We start from the raw sequence: 17,710 nt of genomic DNA on the forward strand, positions 1-17,710 counted from the left end.
AGGGTTTGGGGGAGGGCAGTGAATGGGACTTTGTGTGAAGGGCTGTGAATGAGATGGTTTGGAGGAAACGGAGAATGAGGTGGTTTGGGGGAGGGCAATGAATCGGTGGTTGGTGAGAGGGCAGTGATTGAGGATTTGGGGGAGGGCAGTGAATGGGGGCTTTGGGGGAGGGCAGTGAATGAGAGTTTGGCGGAGGGCAGTGATGGGAGTTTGGGGGAGGGCAGTGAATGAGGTTTTGGGGAAGAGCTGTGAATGGGGAGATTTGGGGAGGGCTGTGAATGGGGGTTTGGGGGAGGGCAGAGACCAGAGGCATTTGGGGAGGGCACTGAATGAGGGTTTGGGGGATGGCAGTAAATGAGTGTTTGGGTGAGGGCAGTGAATAGGGGGGATTTGGATAGGGTAGACAATGAGGATTTGGCAGAGGGCAGTGAATGGGAGTTTTGGCAGAGGGCAGTGAATGATTGTTTGGGGGAGGACAGTGAATGGGAGTTTGTGTGAAGGGATGTGAATGAGATGGTTTGGGGGAAGCGGAGAATGAGGTGGTTTGGGGAGGGCAATGAATGGGTTGTTGGTGAGAGGGCAGTGATTGAGGGTTTGGTGAGGGCAGTGAATGGGTGGGGTCTGGATACGGCAGTGAATGGGGGTTTGGGCGAGGACAGTGAGTGAGGGTTTGGGGGGGGCAGTGAATGGGAGTTTGTGGGAGGGCTGTGAATGGGGAGATTTGGGGAGGGCTGTGAAAGAGGGTTTGAGTGAGGGCTCTGAATGAGGGTTTGGGGGAGAGCAGTGAATGGGGACTGGGAAAAGAGAAATTAATTGGGGTGTTTGGGGCAGGTAGTAAATGGGGGGGGTTTGGGAGAGGGAAGTGAATGAGGTTTGGGGAGGGCAGTGAATGAGGGTTCTGGGGGAGGGCAGAGAATGGGGGGGTTTTGGATAGGGGAGATAATCAGGATTTGGGGGAGGGCAGTGAATAACGGTTTGGGGGAGGGTAGTGAATGAGGGTTTGGGGGAGTGCAATGTATGCAGAGGTTTGGGGGAGGGCAGTGAATGAGGGTTTGGGGGAGGGAAGCGAATGAGTGTTTGGCAGAGGCAGTGAATGAGGACTTGGGGGAATAACAGAGAATTGGGTGTTGGTGAGAGGGCAGTGCATGAGCGTTTGGGGGAGGGCAGTGAAGGAGGGTTTGGGAGAGGGCAGTGTATGAGGGTTTGGGGGTGGGCAGTGAATGAGGGTTTGGGGGACGACAGTAAATGAGGGTTTGGGGGAGGGCAGTGAATGAGGGTTTGGGGGAGGGCAGTGAACGAGGGTTTGGGGAGGGCAGTGAATGGGGGGTTGGTGAGAGGGTAGTGAATGAGGGTTTTGGGGAGGGCAGTGAAGGAGGGTTTGGGAGAGGGCAGTGTATGAGGGTTTGGGGGTTGGCAGTGAATGAGGGTTTGGGGGAGGACAGTAAATGAGGGTTTGGGGGAGGGCAGTGAATGAGGGTTTGGGGGAGGGCAGTGAACGAGGGTTTGGGGAGGGCAGTGAATGGGGGGTTGGTGAGAGGGTAGTGAATGAGGGTTTGGGGGAGGGCAGTGAATGAGGGTTTGGGGGAATAACAGTGAATGAGGGGTTGGTGAGAGGGCAGTGAATGAAGATTGGGGGGCGGGCTGTGAATGAGGGTTTGTGGGAAGGGCAGTGAATGGGAGTTTGTCTGAAGGGCAGTGAATGAGAGTTTGGGGAGGGCAGTGAATGGGTGTTTGGGGGAGGGCATTGAATGAAGGTTTGGTGAGAGGGCAGTGAATGATGATTTTGGGGAATAATAGTAATGGATGGTTGGTGAGAGGGTAGTGAATGGGGGTTTGGGGGACGGCAGTGAATGGAGGGTTGGTGATAGGGCATTGAATGATGGTTTGGGGAATAATAGTGAATGGATAGTTGGTGAGAGGGCAGTGAATGAGGGTTTGGTGGAAGGCAATGTATGAGTGATTGGGGGAGGGCAGTGAATGAGGGTTTGGGGAAGGGCAGTGAATGGGGGCTTTGGGGGAGGACAGTGAATGAGGGTTTGGGGGAGGGCAGTGAATGGGAGTTTGGGGAAGGGCAGTGAATGGGGGGTTTTGGATAGGGTAGACAATGAGGATTTGACAGAGGGCAGTGAATGGGAGTTTTAGCGGAGGGCAGTGAATGAGAGTTTGGGGAGGGCAGTGAATGAGGGTTTGGGGGACAGCAGTGCATGAGGGTTTGGGTGAGGGCAGTGAATGACGGTTTGGGGGAGGGCAGTGAATGAAGGTTTGTGGGAGGGAAGTGAATGATTGTTTGGGGGAGGGCAGTGAATGGGAGTTTGTGTGAAGGGCTGTGAATGAGATGGTTTGGGGGAAGCGGAGAATGAGCTGGTTTGGGGAGGGCAATGAATGGGTTGTTGGTGAGAGGGCAGTGATTGAGGGTTTGGTGAGGGCAGTGAATGGGGGGGTTTTGGATACGGCAGTGAATGGGGGGTTGGGGAGAGGGCAGTGAATGAGGGTTTGGTGGAGGGCAGTGAATGAGGGTTATGGGAGGGCAGTGTATGAGGGTTTGGGGGAGGGCAGTAAATGAGGGTTTGGAGGAGGACAGTAAATGATGGTTTGGGCGAGGGCAGTGAATGGGGTGTTGGTGAGAGGGTAGTGAATGAGTGTTTGAGGGAGGGCAGTGAATGGGGGGTTGGTGAGAGGGCAGTGAATGAAGGTTTGAGGGAGGGCAGTGAATGAGGGTTTGGGGGAGGGCAGTGAATGAGGATTTGGGGGAGGGCAGTGTATGAGCTTTTTGGGGAGGGCAGTGAATGGGGATTTGGGGGAAGCAGTGAACGAGGATTTGTGTGAGGGCAGTGGATGGGGTTTTTGGTGAGGGCAGTGAATGAGGGTTTGGGGGAGGGCAGTGAATGAGGGTTTGGGGAGGGCTGTTAATGAGGGTTTGGGGAGGGGAGTGAATGGGGTTTTGGGTGAGGGCAGTGAATGAGGGTTTGGGTGAGGGCAGTGAATGAGGATTTGGGGTTGGGCAGTGAACGAGGGCTAGGGGAGGGCAGTGAATGGGGGTTTAGAGGGACGGCAGTGAATGGGACGTAGGGTGAGGGCTGTGAATGAGGATTTGGGGGAGGACAGTGAATGAGGGTTTGAGGAGGGCAGTGAATTGCAGGGGTTAGGTGGAGCGCAGTGAATGGGGTTTTGGGTGAGGGCAGTGAATGGGGTTTTGGGTGAGGGCAGTGAATGAGGGCTTGGGGGAGGGCAGTGAATGGGGGGGTTAGGGGGACAGCAGTGAATGGGATATAGGGTGAGGGCAGTGAATGGGGATTTGGGGGAGGGCAGTGAATGGGGATTTGGGGGAGGGCAGTGAATGGGAGTTTGGGGGAGGGCAGTGAATAGGGGGTTTGGACGAGGGCAGTGAATGAGGGTTTGGGGGAGTCAGTGAATGAGGGTTTGGGGGAGGACAGTGAATGAGGGTTTGGACGAGGGCAGTGAATGAGGGTTGGGGGAGGGCAGTGAATGAGGGTTTGGACGAGGGCAGTGAATGAGGGTTTAGCGGAGGAGAGTGAATGAGGGTTTGGGAGAGGCAGTGAATGGGGTTTTGGGGGAGGGCAGTGAATGAGGGTTTTGGGGAGGGCAGTGAAAGAGGGTTTGGGGGAGGGCAGAGAATGAAGGTTTGGGGGAGGGCAGTGAATGGGAGTTTGTGTGAAGGGCAGAAAATGAGGGTTTTGGGGAGGGCAGAGAATGGGGGGTTTTGGATATGGCAGTGAATGAGGGTTTGGACGAGGTCAGTGAATGAGGGTTGGGGGAGGGCAGTGAATGAGGGTTTGGACGAGGACAGTGAATGAGGGTTTGGGGGAGGACAGTGAATGAGGGTTTGGGAGAGGGCAGTGAATGGGGTTTTGGGGGAGGGCAGTGAATGAGGGTTTGGGGGAGGGCAGTGAATGAGGGTTTGTGGGAGGGCAGTGAATGGGAGTTTGTGTGAAGGGCAGAAAATGGGGGTTTTGGGGAGGGCAGAGAATGGGGGTTTATGGATATGGCAGTGAATGGGGGTTTGGGGAATGGCAGTGAATAAGCATTTGGTGAGGGCAGTGAATGAGCGTTTGGGGGAGGGCAGTGATTGGAAGTTTGTGGGAGGGCAGTGAATGAGTGTTTTATGGGAGGGCAGTGAATGAGGGTTTGGGGAGGGCAGTGAATGAGGGTTTGGGGGAGGGCAGTGAATGAGGGTTTGGGGGAGGGCAGTGAGTGAGGATTTGGGGAGGGCAGTGAATGGGGGGGTTAGGAGGAGGGCAGTGAATGGGGTTTTGGCTGAGGGCAGTGAATGAGGGCTTGGGGGAGGGCAGTGAATGGGGGGGATAGGGGGACGGCAGTGAATGGGATTTAGGGTGAGGGCAGTGAATGGGGATTTGGGGGAGGGCAGTGAATGGGGGGGGGGGGGTTTGGGGATGGGCAGTGACCAGGGGCATTTGGGGGAGTGCAGACAATGACTATTTGGCGGAGGGCAGTGAATGGGAGTTTTGGTGGAGGCCAGTGAATGAGGGTTTGGGGAGGGCAGTGAATGAGTGTTTAGGGGAGGGCAGTGAACGAGGGTTTGGGGGAGGGCAGTGAATGGGGATTTGGGGGAGGGCCATGAATGAGGGTTTTGGAGAGGGCAGTGAATGTGGATTTGGGGGAGGGCAGTGAATGAGGTTTTGGGGGAGAGCAGTGAATGAGGGTTTGGGGGAGGGCAGTGAATGGGGATTTGGGGGAGGGCAGTGAGTGAAGATTTGGGGGAGGGCAGTGAATGAGGGTTTGGGCAGGGCAGTGAATGTGGGTTTGGGTGAGGGCAGTGAATGAGGGCTTGGGGGAGGGCAGTGAATGGGGGGGTTAGGGGGACGGCAGTGAATGGGATTTAGGGTGAGGGCAGTGAATGAGGATTTGGGGGAGGACAGTGAATGAGGGTTTTCGGAGGGCAGTGAATGGGGGGGTTAGGTGGAGGGCAGTGAATGGGGTTTTGGGGGAAGGCAGTGAATGAGGGTTTGGGGGAGGGCAGTGAATGAGGGTTTGGGGGAGGGCAGTGAATGAAGGTTTGGGGGAGGGCAGTGAATGGGAGTTTGTGTGAAGGGCAGAAAATGGGGGTTTTGGGGATGGCAGAGAATGGGGGGTTATGGATATGGCAGTGAATCGGGGTTTGGGGAATGGCAGTGAATAAGCATTTGGTGAGGGCAGTGAATGAGCGTTTGGGGGAGGGCAGTGAATTGGGGTTTGTGGGAAGGGCTGTAAATGAGGGTTTGGGAAAGGGCAGTGATTGGAAGTTTGTGGGAGGGCAGTGAATGAGTGTTTATGGGAGGGCAGTGAATAGGGGTTTTGGACGAGGGCAGTGAATGAGGGTTTGGGGCAGGGCAGTGAATGAGGGTTTGGGGGAGGACAGTGAATGAGGGTTTGGGGGAGAGCAGTGAATGAGGGTTTGGACGAGGGCAATGAATGAGGGATTGGACGAGGGCAGTGAATGAGGGTTTGTGGAGGGCAGTGAATGAGGGTTTGGATGAGGGCAGTGAATGAGGGTTTGGGGGAGGACCGTGAATGAGGGTTTGGTGGAGGGCAGTGAATGGGGATTTGGGGGAGGGCAGTGAACGAGGGTTTGGGGGAGGGCAGTGAATGAAGGTTTGGAAGAGGGCAGTGAATGGGGGGTTGGTGAGAGGGCATTGAATGAGCGTTTGGGGGAGGGCAGTGAATGAGGGTTTGCGGGAGGGCAGTGAATGAGGGTTTGGGGGAAGGCAGTGTGAATGAGGGTTTGGGGGAATAACAGTGAATGAGGGGTTGGTGAGAGGGCAGTGAATGAAGATTTGGGGGCGGGCAATGAATGAGGGTTTGTGGGAAGGGCAGTGAATGGGAGTTTGTGTGAAGGGCAGTGAATGAGTGTTTGGGGGAGGGCAATAAATGGGCGTTTTGGGGAGGGCAATGAATGGAGGGTTGGTGAGAGGGCAGTGAATGAGGATTTTGGGGAATAATAGTGAATGGATGGTTGGTGAGAGGGTAGTGAATGCGGGTTTTGGGGAGGGCAGTGAATGGAGGGTTGGTGATATGGCATTGAATGAGGGTTTAGGGGAATAATAGTGAATGGATAGTTGGTGAGAGGGCAGTGAATGAGGGTTTGGTGGAAGGCAATGTATGAGTGTTTGGGGGAGGGCAGTGAATGGGGGGTTTAGGGGAGGACATTGAATGAGGGTTTGTGGGAGGGCAGTGAATGGGTGTTTGGGGGAGGGCAGTGAATGAGCGTTTGGATAAGGGCTGTGAATGGGGAGATTTGGGGAGGGCTGTGAATGGGAGTTTGGAGCAGGGCAGTGAATGAGGGTTTGGGGAAGACCTGTGAATGGGGAGATTTGGGGAGGGCACTGAATGAGGGTTTGGGGGATGGCAGTAAATGAGTGTTTGGGTGAGGGCAGTGAATGGGGGGGGTTTGGATAGGGTAGAGAATGAGGATTTGGCAGAGGGCAGTGAATGTGAGTTTTGGCGGAGGGCAGTGAATGAGGGTTTGGGGAGGGCAGAGAACAAGTGTTTGGGGGACGGCAGTGCATGAGGGATTGTTTGAGTGGAAGTGAATGAGGGTTTGGGGGTGGGAAGTGAATGAAGGTTTCTCGGAGGGCAGTGAATGAGGGTTTGGGGGAGGGCACTGAATAGGACTTTGTGTGAAGGGCTGTGAATGAGATGGTTTGGAGGAAACGGAGAATGAGGTGGTTTGGGGGAGGGCAATGAATCGGTGGTTGGTGAGAGGGCAGTGATTGAGGATTTGGGGGAGGGCAGTGAATGGGGGCTTTGGGGGAGGGCAGTGAATGAGGGTTTGGCGGAGGGCAGTGATGGGAGTTTGAGGGAGGGCAGTGAATGAGGGTTTGGGGAAGAGCTGTGAATGGGGAGATTTGGGGAGGGCTGTGAATGGAGGTTTGGGGGAGGGCAGAGACCAGAGGCATTTGGGGAGGGCAGTGAATGAGGGTTTGGGGGATGGCAGTAAATGAGTGTTTGGGTGAGGGCAGTGAATAGGGGGGATTTGGATAGGGTAGATAATGAGGATTTGGCAGAGGGCAGTGAATGGGTGTTTTGGCAGAGGGCAGTGAATGATTGTTTGGGGGAGGGCAGTGAATGGGAGTTTGTGTGAAGGGATGTGAATGAGATGGTTTGGGGGAAGCGGAGAATGAGATGGTTTGGGGAGGGCAATGAATGCGTTGTTGGTGAGAGGGCAGTGATTGAGGGTTTGGTGAGGGCAGTGAATGGGGGGGTTTTGGATACGGCAGTGAATGGGGGGGTTGGTGAGAGGGCAGTGAATGAGGGTTTGGGGGAGGGCAGTGAATGAGGGTTTGGGGGAATAACAGTGAATGGGGGGGGGTTTTGATAAAGCAGTGAATGTGGGTTTGGGGGAGGGCAGTGAATGAAGGTTTGGGGGAGGGCAGTGTATGAGGGTTTGGGGGAGGGCAGTAAATGAGGGTTTGGGGGAGGACAGTAAATGATGGTTTGGGGGAGGGCAGTGAATGGGGGGTTGGTGAGAGCATAGTGAATGAGTGTTTGAGGGAGGGCAGTGAATGGGGGGTTGGTGAGAGGGCAGTGAATGAAGGTTGGGGGGAGAGCAGTGAATGAAGATTTGGGGGCGGGCAGTGAATGAGTGTTTGTGGGAAGGGCAGTGAATGGGAGTTTGTGTGAAGGGCAGTGAATGAGTGTTTGGGGGAGGGCAATGAATGGGCGTTTGGGGGAGGGCAGTGAATGGAGTGTTGGTGAGAGGGCAGTGAATGAGGGATTAGGGGAATAATAGTGAATGGATGGTTGGTGAGAGGGTAGTGATTGGGTGTTTGGGGGAGGGCAGTGAATGGAGGGTTGGTGATATGGCATTGAATGAGGGTTTAGGGGAATAATAGTGAATGGATAGTTGGTGAGAGGGCAGTGAATGAGGGTTTGGTGGAAGGCAATGTATGAGTGTTTGGGGGAGGGCAGTGAATGAGGGTTTGGGGGAGGGCAGTGAATGGGGTGTTTGGGGGAGGACAGTGAATGAGGATTTGGGGGAGGGCAGTGAATGGGAGTTTAGGGGAGTACAGTGTATGAGGGTTTGGGGAAGGGCTGTGAATGGGGAGGGCTGTGAATGGGAGTTTGGGGGAGGGCAGTGAGTGAGGGTTTGGGGAAGAGCTGTGAATGGGGAGGGCTGTGAATGGGGGTTTGGGGGAGGGCAGTGACCAGAGGCATTTGGGGGGGGCACTGAATGAGGGTTTGGGGGATGACAGTAAATGAGTGTTTGGGTGAGTGCAGTGAATGGGGGGGTTTTGGATAGGGTAGACAATGAGGATTTGGCGGAGGGCAGTGAATATGAGTTTTGGCGGAGGGCAGTGAATGAGGGTTTGGGGAGGGCAGTGAACGAGTGTTTGGGTACAGCAGTGCATGAGGGTTTGGGTGAGGGCAGTGAATGAGGGTTTGGGGGAGGGCAGTGAATGAGGGTTTGGGGGAGTGCAGTGAATGAGGGTTTGGGGGAGGGCAGTCAATGAGGGTTTGGGGGAATAACAGTGAATGAGGGGTTGGGAGGGGGAAGCGAATGGGGGGTTGGTGAGAGGGCAGTGAATGAGGGATTGGGGGAGGGCAGTGAATGACGGTTTGGGGGAGGGCAGTGAATGAGGGTTTGGGCGAATAACAGTAAATGAGGGGTTGGTGAGAGGGAATGAATGAAGATTTGTGGGCGGGCTGTGAATGAGGGTTTGTGGGAAGGGCTGTGAATGAGAGTTTGGGGGAGGGCAATGAATGGGCGTTTGGGGAAGGGCATTGAATGCAGGTTTGGTGAGAGGGCAGTGAATAAGTGTTTTGGGGAATAATAGTGAAAGGATGGTTGGTGAGAGGGCAGTGAATGGTGGTTTGGGGGAGGGCAGTGAATTGAGGGTTGGTGATAGGGCATTGAATGAGGGTTTAGGGGAATAATAGTGAATGGATAGTTGGTGAGAGGGCAGTGAATGAGGGTTTGGTGGAAGGCAATGTATGAGTGTTTGGGGGAGGGCAGTGAATGAGGGTTTGGGGAAGAGCTGTGAATGGGGAGATTTGGGGAGGGCTGTGATTGGGGGTTTGGGGGAAGGCAGCGAATGAGGGTTTGGGGAAGACCTGTGAATGGGGAGATTTGGGGAGGGCACTGAATGAGGGTTTGGGGATGGCAGTAAATGATTGTTTGGGTGAGGGCAGTGAATGGGGGGTTTATGGATAGGGTAGACAATGAGGATTTGGCAGAGGGCAGTGAAAGGGAGTTTTGGCGGAGGGCAGTGAATGAGGGTTTGGGGAGTGCAGAGAACAAGTGTTTGGGCGACAGCAGTGCATGAGGGTTTGTTTGAGTGGAAGTGAATGAGGGTTTGGGGGTGTGAAGTGAATGAAGCTTTGTCGGAGGGCAGAGAATGAGAGTTTGGGGGAGGGCAGTGAATGGGACTTTGTGTGAAGGGCTGTGAATGAGATGGTTTGGAGGAAGCGGAGAATGAGGTGGTTTGGGGGAGGGCAGTGAATGAGTTTATGGGGGATGGCAGTAAATGAGGTTTTTGGGGAGGACAGTAAATGATGGTTTGGGGGAGGGCAGTGAATGGGGGGTTGGTGAGAGGGTAGTGAATGAGCGTTTGGGGGAGGGCAGTGAATGGGGGGTTGGTGAGAGGGCATTGAATGAGGGTTTGGGGGAGGGCAGTGAATGAGGGTTTGGGGGTGGGCAGTGAATGAGGGTTTGGGGGAAGGCAGTGAATGAGGGTTTGGGGGAATAACAGTGAATGATGGGTTGGTGAGAGGGCAGTGAATGAAGATTTGGGGGCGGGCAATGAATGAGGGTTTGTGGGAAGGGCAGTGAATGGGAGTTTGTGTGAAGGGCACTGAATGAGTGTTTGGGGGAGGGCAATGAATGGGCGTTTGGGGGAGGGCAATGAATGGAGGGTTGGTGAGAGGGCAGTGAATGAGGATTTTGGGGAATAATAGTGAATGGATGGTTGGTGAGAGGGTAGTGAATGCGGGTGTGGGGGAGGGCAGTGAATGGAGGGTTGGTGATATGGCATTGAATGAGGGTTTAGGGGAATAATAGTGAATGGATAGTTGGTGAGAGGGCAGTGAATGAGGGTTTGGTGGAAGGCAATGTATGAGTGTTTGGGGGAGGGCAGTGAATGAGGGTTTGGGTGAGGGCAGTGAATGAGGGTTTGGGGGAATAACAGTGAATGGGGGGGGTTTGATAAAGCAGTGAATGTGGGTTTGGGGGAGGGCAGTGAATGAGAGTTTGGGGGCGGGCAGTGTATGAGGGTTTGGGGGAGGGCAGTAAATGAGTGTTTGGGGGAGGACAGTAAATGATGGTTTGGGGGAGGGCAGTGAATGGGGGGTTGGTTAGAGGGCAGTGATTGATGGATTGGGGGGAGGGCAGTGAATGGGGGCTTTGGGGGAGGGTAGTGAATGAGGGTTTGGGGGAGGGCAGTGAATGGGAGTTTGGGGGTGCGCAGTGAATGAGGGTTTGGGGAAGAGCTGTGAATGGGGAGATTTGGGGAGGGCTGTGAATGGGGGTTTGGGGGAGGGCAGAGACCAGAAGCATTTGGGGAGGGCAGTGAATGAGGGTTTGGGGGATGGCAGTAAATGAGTGTTTGGGTGAGGGCAGTGAATAGGGGGGATTTGGATAGGGTAGACAATGAGGATTTGGCAGAGGGCAGTGAATGGGAGTTTTGGCGGAGGGCAGTGAATGAGGGTTTGGGGAGGGCAGTGAACGAGTGTTTGGGTACAGCAGTGCATGAGGGTTTGGGTGAGGGCATTGAATGATGGTTTGGGGGAGGGCAGTGAATGAAGGTTTGTGGGAGGGAAGTGAATGATTGTTTGGGGGAGGGCAGTGAATGGGAGTTTGTGTGAAGGGCTGTGAATGAGATGGTTTGGGGGATGCGGAGAATGAGGTGGTTTGGGGAGGGCAATGAATGGGTTGTTGGTGAGAGGGCAGTGATTGAGGGTTTGGTGAGGGCAGTGTATGGGGGGGTTTTGGATACGGCAGTGAATGGGGGGTTGGTGAGAGGGCAGTGAATGAGGGTTTGGGTGAGGGCAGTGAATGAGGGTTTGGGGGAATAACAGTGAATGGGGGGGTTCTGATAAAGCAGTGAATGTGGGTTTGGGGGAGGGCAGTGAATGAGGGTTTGGGGGAGGCAGTGTATGAGGGTTTGGGGGAGGGCAGTAAATGAGGGTTTGGGGGAGGACAGTAAATGATGGTTTGGGCGAGGGCAGTGAATGGGGGGTTGGTGAGAGGGTAGTGAATGAGTGTTTGAGGGAGGGCAGTGAATGGGGGTTGGTAAGAGGGCAGTGAATGAAGGTTTGGGGGAGGGCAGTGAATGAGGGTTTGGGGGAGGGCAGTGAATGAGGATTTGGGGCAGGGCAGTGAATGAGTGTTTGGGGGAATAACAGTGAATGAGTGGTTGGTGAGAGGGCAGTGAATGAAGATTTGGGGGCGGGCAGTGAATGAGTGTTTGGGGGAGGGCAGTGAATGAGGGACTAGGGGAATAATAGTGAATGGATGGTTGGTGAGAGGGTAGTGATTGGGGGTTTGGGGGAGGGCAGTGAATGGAGGGTTGGTGATAGGGCATTGAATGAGGGTTTAGGGGAATAATAGTGAATGGATAGTTGGTGAGAGGGCAGTGAATGAGGCTTTGGTGGAAGGCAATGTATGAGTGATTGGGGGAGGGCAGTGAATGAGGGTTTGGGGGAGGGCAGTGAATGGGGTGTTTGGGGGAGGACAGTGAATGAGGGTTTGGGGAAGGGCTGTGAATGGGGAGGGCTGTGAATGGGAGTTTGGGAGAGGGCAGTGAGTGAGGGTTTGGGGAAGAGCTGTGAATGGGGAGATTTGGGGAAGGCTGTGAATGGGGGTTTGGGGGAGGGCAGTGACCAGAGGCATTTGGGGAGGGCACTGAATGAGGGTTTGGGGGATGACAGTAAATGAGTGTTTGGGTGAGGGCAGTGAATGGGAGTGTTTTGGATAGGGTAGACAATGAGGATTTGGCAGAGGGCAGTGAATGTGAGTTTTGGCGGAGGACAGTGAATGAGGGTTTGGGGAGGGCAGTGACCGAGTGTTTGGGGGACGGCAGTGCATGAGGGTTTGGGGGAGTGCAGTGAATGGGGGGTTGGTGAGAGGGCAGTGAATGAGGGTTTGGGGGAGGGTAATGAATGAGGGTTTGGGGGAGGGCAGTGAATGTGTGTTTGGGGGAATAACAGTGAATGAGGGTTTGGGATAGGGCAGCGAATGGGGGGTTGGTGAGAGGGCAGTGAATGAGGGATTGGGGGAGGGCAGTGAATGAGGGTTTGGGGGAGGGCAGTGAATGTGTGTTTGGGGGAATAACAGTGAATGAGGGTTTGTGGGAAGGGCAGTGAATGGGAGTTTGTGTGAAGGGCAGTGAATGAGAGTTTGGGGGAGGGCAATGAATGGGAGTTTGGGGGAGGGCATTTAATGGAGTTTTGGTGAGAGGGCAGTGAATGAGGGTTTTGGGGAATAATAGTGAATGGATGGTTGGTGAGAGGGCAGTGAATGGGGGTTTGGGGGAGGGCAGTGAAAGGAGGGTTGGTGATAGGGCATTGAATGAGGGTTTAGGGGAATAATAGTGATTGGATAGATGGTGAGAGGGCAGTGAATGAGGGTTTGGTGGAAGGCAATGTATGAGTGTTTGGGGGAGGGCAGTGAATGAGGGTTTGGAAGAGGGCAGTGAATGGGGGCTTTGGGGGAGGGCAGTGAATGAGTTTATGGGGGATGGCAGTAAATGAGGTTTTTGGGGAGGACAGTAAATGATGGTTTGGGGGAGGGCAGTGAATGGGGGGTTGGTGAGAGGGTAGTGAATGAGCGTTTGGAGGAGGGCAGTGAATGGGGGGTTGGTGAGAGGGCATTGAATGAGGGTTTGGGGGAGGGCAGTGAATGAGGGTTTGGGGGTGGGCAGTGAATGAGGGTTTGGGGGAAGGCAGTGAATGAGGGTTTGGGGGAATAACAGTGAATGATGGGTTGGTGAGAGGGCAGTGAATGAAGATTTGGGGGCGGGCAATGAATGAGGGTTTGTGGGAAGGGCAGTGAATGGGAGTTTGTGTGAAGGGCACTGAATGAGTGTTTGGGGGAGGGCAATGAATGGGCGTTTGGGGGAGGGCAATGAATGGAGGGTTGGTGAGATGGCAGTGAATGAGGATTTTGGGGAATAATAGTGAATGGATGGTTGGTGAGAGGGTAGTGAATGCGGGTGTGGGGGAGGGCAGTGAATGGAGGGTTGGTGATATGGCATTGAATGAGGGTTTAGGGGAATAATAGTGAATGGATAGTTGGTGAGAGGGCAGTGAATGAGGGTTTGGTGGAAGGCAATGTATGAGTGTTTGGGGGAGGGCAGTGAATGAGGGTTTGGGTGAGGGCAGTGAATGAGGGTTTGGGGGAATAACAGTGAATGGGGGGGGGGTTTGATAAAGCAGTGAATGTGGGTTTGGGGGAGGGCAGTGAATGAGAGTTTGGGGGCGGACAGTGTATGAGGGTTTGGGGGAGGGCAGTAAATGAGTGTTTGGGGGAGGACAGTAAATGATGGTTTGGGGGAGGGCAGTGAATGGGGGGTTGGTGAGAGGGCAGTGAATGAGTGTTTGAGGGAGGGCAGTGAATGGGGGGTTGGTGAGAGGGCAGTGAATGAAGGTTTGGGGGAGGGCAGTGAATGAGGGTTTGGGGGAGGGCAGTGAATGAGGATTTGGGGGAGGTCAGTGAATGAGTGTTTGGGGGAATTACAGTGAATGAGGGGTTGGTGAGAGTGCAGTGAATGAAGATTTGGGGGCGGGCAGTGAATGAGTATTTGTGGGAAGGGCAGTGAATGGGAGTTTGTGTGAAGGGCAGTGAATGAGTGTTTGGGGGAGGGCAATGAATGGGCGTTTGGGGGAGGGCAGTGAATGGAGTGTTGGTGAGAGGGCAGTGTATGAGGGATTAGGGGAATAATAGTGAATGGATGGTTGGTGAGAGGGTAGTGATTGTGGGTTGGGGGGCGGGCAGTGAATGGAGGGTTGGTGATAGGGCATTGAATGAGGGTTTAGGGGAATAATAGTGAATGGATAGTTGGTGAGAGGGCAGTGAATGAGGCTTTGGTGGAAGGCAATGTATGAGTGTTTGGGGGAGGGCAGTGAATGAGGGTTTGGGGGAGGGCAGTGAATGGGGTGTTTGGGGGAGGACAGTGAATGACGGTTTGGGGGAGGGCAGTGAATGGGAGTTTGGGGGAGGGCAGTGAATGAGGGTTTGGGGAAGGGCTGTGAATGGGGAGTGCTGTGAATGGGAGTTTGGGGGAGGGCAGTGACCAGAGGCGTTTGGGGAGGGCACTGAATGAGGGTTTGGGGGATGACAGTAAATGAGTGTTTGGGTGAGGGCAGTGAATGGGGGGGTTTTGCATAGGGTAGAAAATGAGGTTTGGGGAGGGCAGTGAACGAGTGTTTAGGGGACGGCATTGCATGAGGGTTGGGGTGAGGGCAGTGAATGAGGGTTTGGGGGAGGGCAGTGAATGAGGGTTTGGGGGAGGGCAGTGAATGAGGGTTTGGGGGAATAACAGTGAATGAGGGGTTGGGAGAGGGCAGCGAATGGGGGGTTGGTGAGAGGGCAGTGAATGAGGGATTGGGGGAGGGCAGTGAATCAGGGTTTGGGGATGGGCAGTGAATGAGGGTTTGGGGCAATAACAGTGAATGAGGGGTTGGTGAGAGGGCAGTGAATGAAGATTTGGGGGCGGGCTGTGAATGCGGGTTTGTGGGAAGGGCAGTGAATGGGAGTTTGTGTGAAGGGCAGTGAATGAGAGTTTGGGGGAGGGCAATGAATGGGCATTTGAGGGAGGGCATTGAATGGAGGTTTGGTGAGAGGGCAGTGAATGAGGTTTTTGGGGAATAATAGTGAATGGATGGTTGGTGAGAGGATAGTGAATGGGGGTTTGGGGGAGGGCAGTGAATGGAGGGTTGGTGATAGGGCATTGAATGAGGGTTTAGGGGAATAATAGTGAATGGATAGTTGGTGAGAGGGCAGTGAATGAGGCTTTGGTGGAAGGCAATGTATGAGTGATTGGGGGAGGGCAGTGAATGAGGGTTTGGGGGAGGGCAGTGAATGGGGTGTTTGGGGGAGGACAGTGAATGAGGGTTTGGGGAAGGGCTGTGAATGGGGATGGCTGTGAATGGGAGTTTGGGAGAGGGCAGTGAGTGAGGGTTTGGGGAAGAGCTGTGAATGGGGAGATTTGGGGAAGGCTGTGAATGGGGGTTTGGGGGAGGGCAGTGACCAGAGGCATTTGGGGAGGGCACTGAATGTGGGTTTGGGGGATGACAGTAAATGAGTGTTTGGGTGAGGGCAGTGAATGGGGGTGTTTTGGATAGGGTAGACAATGAGGATTTGGCGGAGGGCAGTGAATGTGAGTTTTGGCGGAGGACAGTGAATGAGGGTTTGGGGAGGGCAGTGACCGAGTGTTTGGGGGACGGCAGTGCATGAGGGTTTGGGGGAGTGCAGTGAATGGGGGGTTGGTTAGAGGGCAGTGAATGAGGGTTTGGGGAGGGTAATGAATGAGGGTTTGGGGGAGGGCAGTGAATGAGTGTTTGGGGGAATAACAGTGAATGAGGGTTTGGGATAGGGCAGCGAATGGGGGGTTGGTGAGAGGGCAGTGAATGAGGGTTTGGGGGAGGGTAATGAATGAGGGTTTGGGGGAGGGCAGTGAATGAGTGTTTGGGGGAATAACAGTGAATGAGGGTTTGGGATAGGGCAGCGAATGGGGGGTTGGTGAGAGGGCAGTGAATGAGGGATTGGGGGAGGGCAGTGAATGAGGGTTTGGGGGAGGGCAGTGAATGAGGGTTTGGGGGAATAACAGTGAATGAGGGGTTGGTGAGAGGGCAGTGAATGAAGATTTGGGGGCGGGCTGTGAATGAGGGTTTGTGGGAAGGGCAGTGAATGGGAGTTTGTGTGAAGGGCAGTGAATGAGAGTTTGGGGGAGGGCAATGAATGGGAGTTTGGGGGAGGGCATTTAATGGAGTTTTGATGAGAGGGCAGTGAATGAGGGTTTTGGGGAATAATAGTGAATGGATGGTTGGTGAGAGGGCAGTGAATGGGGGTTTGGGGGAGGGCAGTGAAAGGAGGGTTGGTGATAGGGCATTGAATGAGGGTTTAGGGGAATAATAGTGATTGGATAGATGGTGAGAGGGCAGTGAATGAGGGTTTGGTGGAAGGCAATGTATGAGTGTTTGGGGGAGGGCAGTGAATGAGGGTTTGGAAGAGGGCAGTGAATGGGGGCTTTGGGGGAGGGCAGTGAATGAGTTTATGGGGGATGGCAGTAAATGAGGTTTTTGGGGAGGACAGTAAATGATGGTTTGGGGGAGGGCAGTGAATGGGGGGTTGGTGAGAGGGTAGTGAATGAGCGTTTGGGGGAGGGCAGTGAATGGGGGGTTGGTGAGAGGGCATTGAATGAGGGTTTGGGGGAGGGCAGTGAATGAGGGTTTGGGGGTGGGCAGTGAATGAGGGTTTGGGGGAAGGCAGTGAATGAGGGTTTGGGGGAATAACAGTGAATGATGGGTTGGTGAGAGGGCAGTGAATGAAGATTTGGGGGCGGGCAATGAATGAGGGTTTGTGGGAAGGGCAGTGAATGGGAGTTTGTGTGAAGGGCACTGAATGAGTGTTTGGGGGAGGGCAATGAATGGGCGTTTGGGGGAGGGCAATGAATGGAGGGTTGGTGAGAGGGCAGTGAATGAGGATTTTGGGGAATAATAGTGAATGGATGGTTGGTGAGAGGGTAGTGAATGCGGGTGTGGGGGAGGGCAGTGAATGGAGGGTTGGTGATATGGCATTGAATGAGGGTTTAGGGGAATAACAGTGAATGGATAGTTGGTGAGAGGGCAGTGAATGAGGGTTTGGTGGAAGGCAATGTATGAGTGTTTGGGGGAGGGCAGTGAATGAGGGTTTGGGTGAGGGCAGTGAATGAGGGTTTGGGGGAATAACAGTGAATGGGGGGGGGTTTGATAAAGCAGTGAATGTGGGTTTGGGGGAGGGCAGTGAATGAGAGTTTGGGGGCGGGCAGTGTATGAGGGTTTGGGGGAGGGCAGTAAATGAGTGTTTGGGGGAGGACAGTAAATGATGGTTTGGGGGAGGGCAGTGAATGGGGGGTTGGTGAGAGGGTAGTGAATGAGTGTTTGAGGGAGGGCAGTGAATGGGGGGTTGGTGAGAGGGCAGTGAATGAAGGTTTGGGGGAGGGCAGTGAATGAGGGTTTGGGGGAGGGCAGTGAATGAGGATTTGGGGGAGGTCAGTGAATGAGTGTTTGGGGGAATTACAGTGAATGAGGGGTTGGTGAGAGTGCAGTGAATGAAGATTTGGGGGCGGGCAGTGAATGAGTATTTGTGGGAAGGGCAGTGAATGGGAGTTTGTGTGAAGGGTAGTGAATGAGAGATTGGGGGAGGGCAATGAATGGGCGTTTGGGGGAGGGCATTGAATGGAGTGTTGGTGAAAGGGCAGTGAATGAGGGATTAGGGGAATAATAGTGAATGGATGGTTGGTGAGAGGGTAGTGATTGGGGGTTTGGGGGAGGGCAGTGAATGGAGGGTTGGTGATAGGGCATTGAATGAGGGATTAGGGGAATAATAGTGAATGGATACTTGGTGAGAGGGCAGTGAATGAGGCTTTGGTGGAAGGCAATGTATGGGGTGTTTGGGGGAGGACAGTGAATGACGGTTTGGGGGAGGGCAGTGAATGGGAGTTTGGGGGAGGGCAGTGAATGAGGGTTTGGGGAAGGGCTGTGAATGGGGAGTGCT

This window comes from Carcharodon carcharias, chromosome 17, assembly GCF_017639515.1.
Source record: "Carcharodon carcharias isolate sCarCar2 chromosome 17, sCarCar2.pri, whole genome shotgun sequence".
Taxonomy (NCBI): Eukaryota; Metazoa; Chordata; class Chondrichthyes; order Lamniformes; family Lamnidae; genus Carcharodon; species Carcharodon carcharias.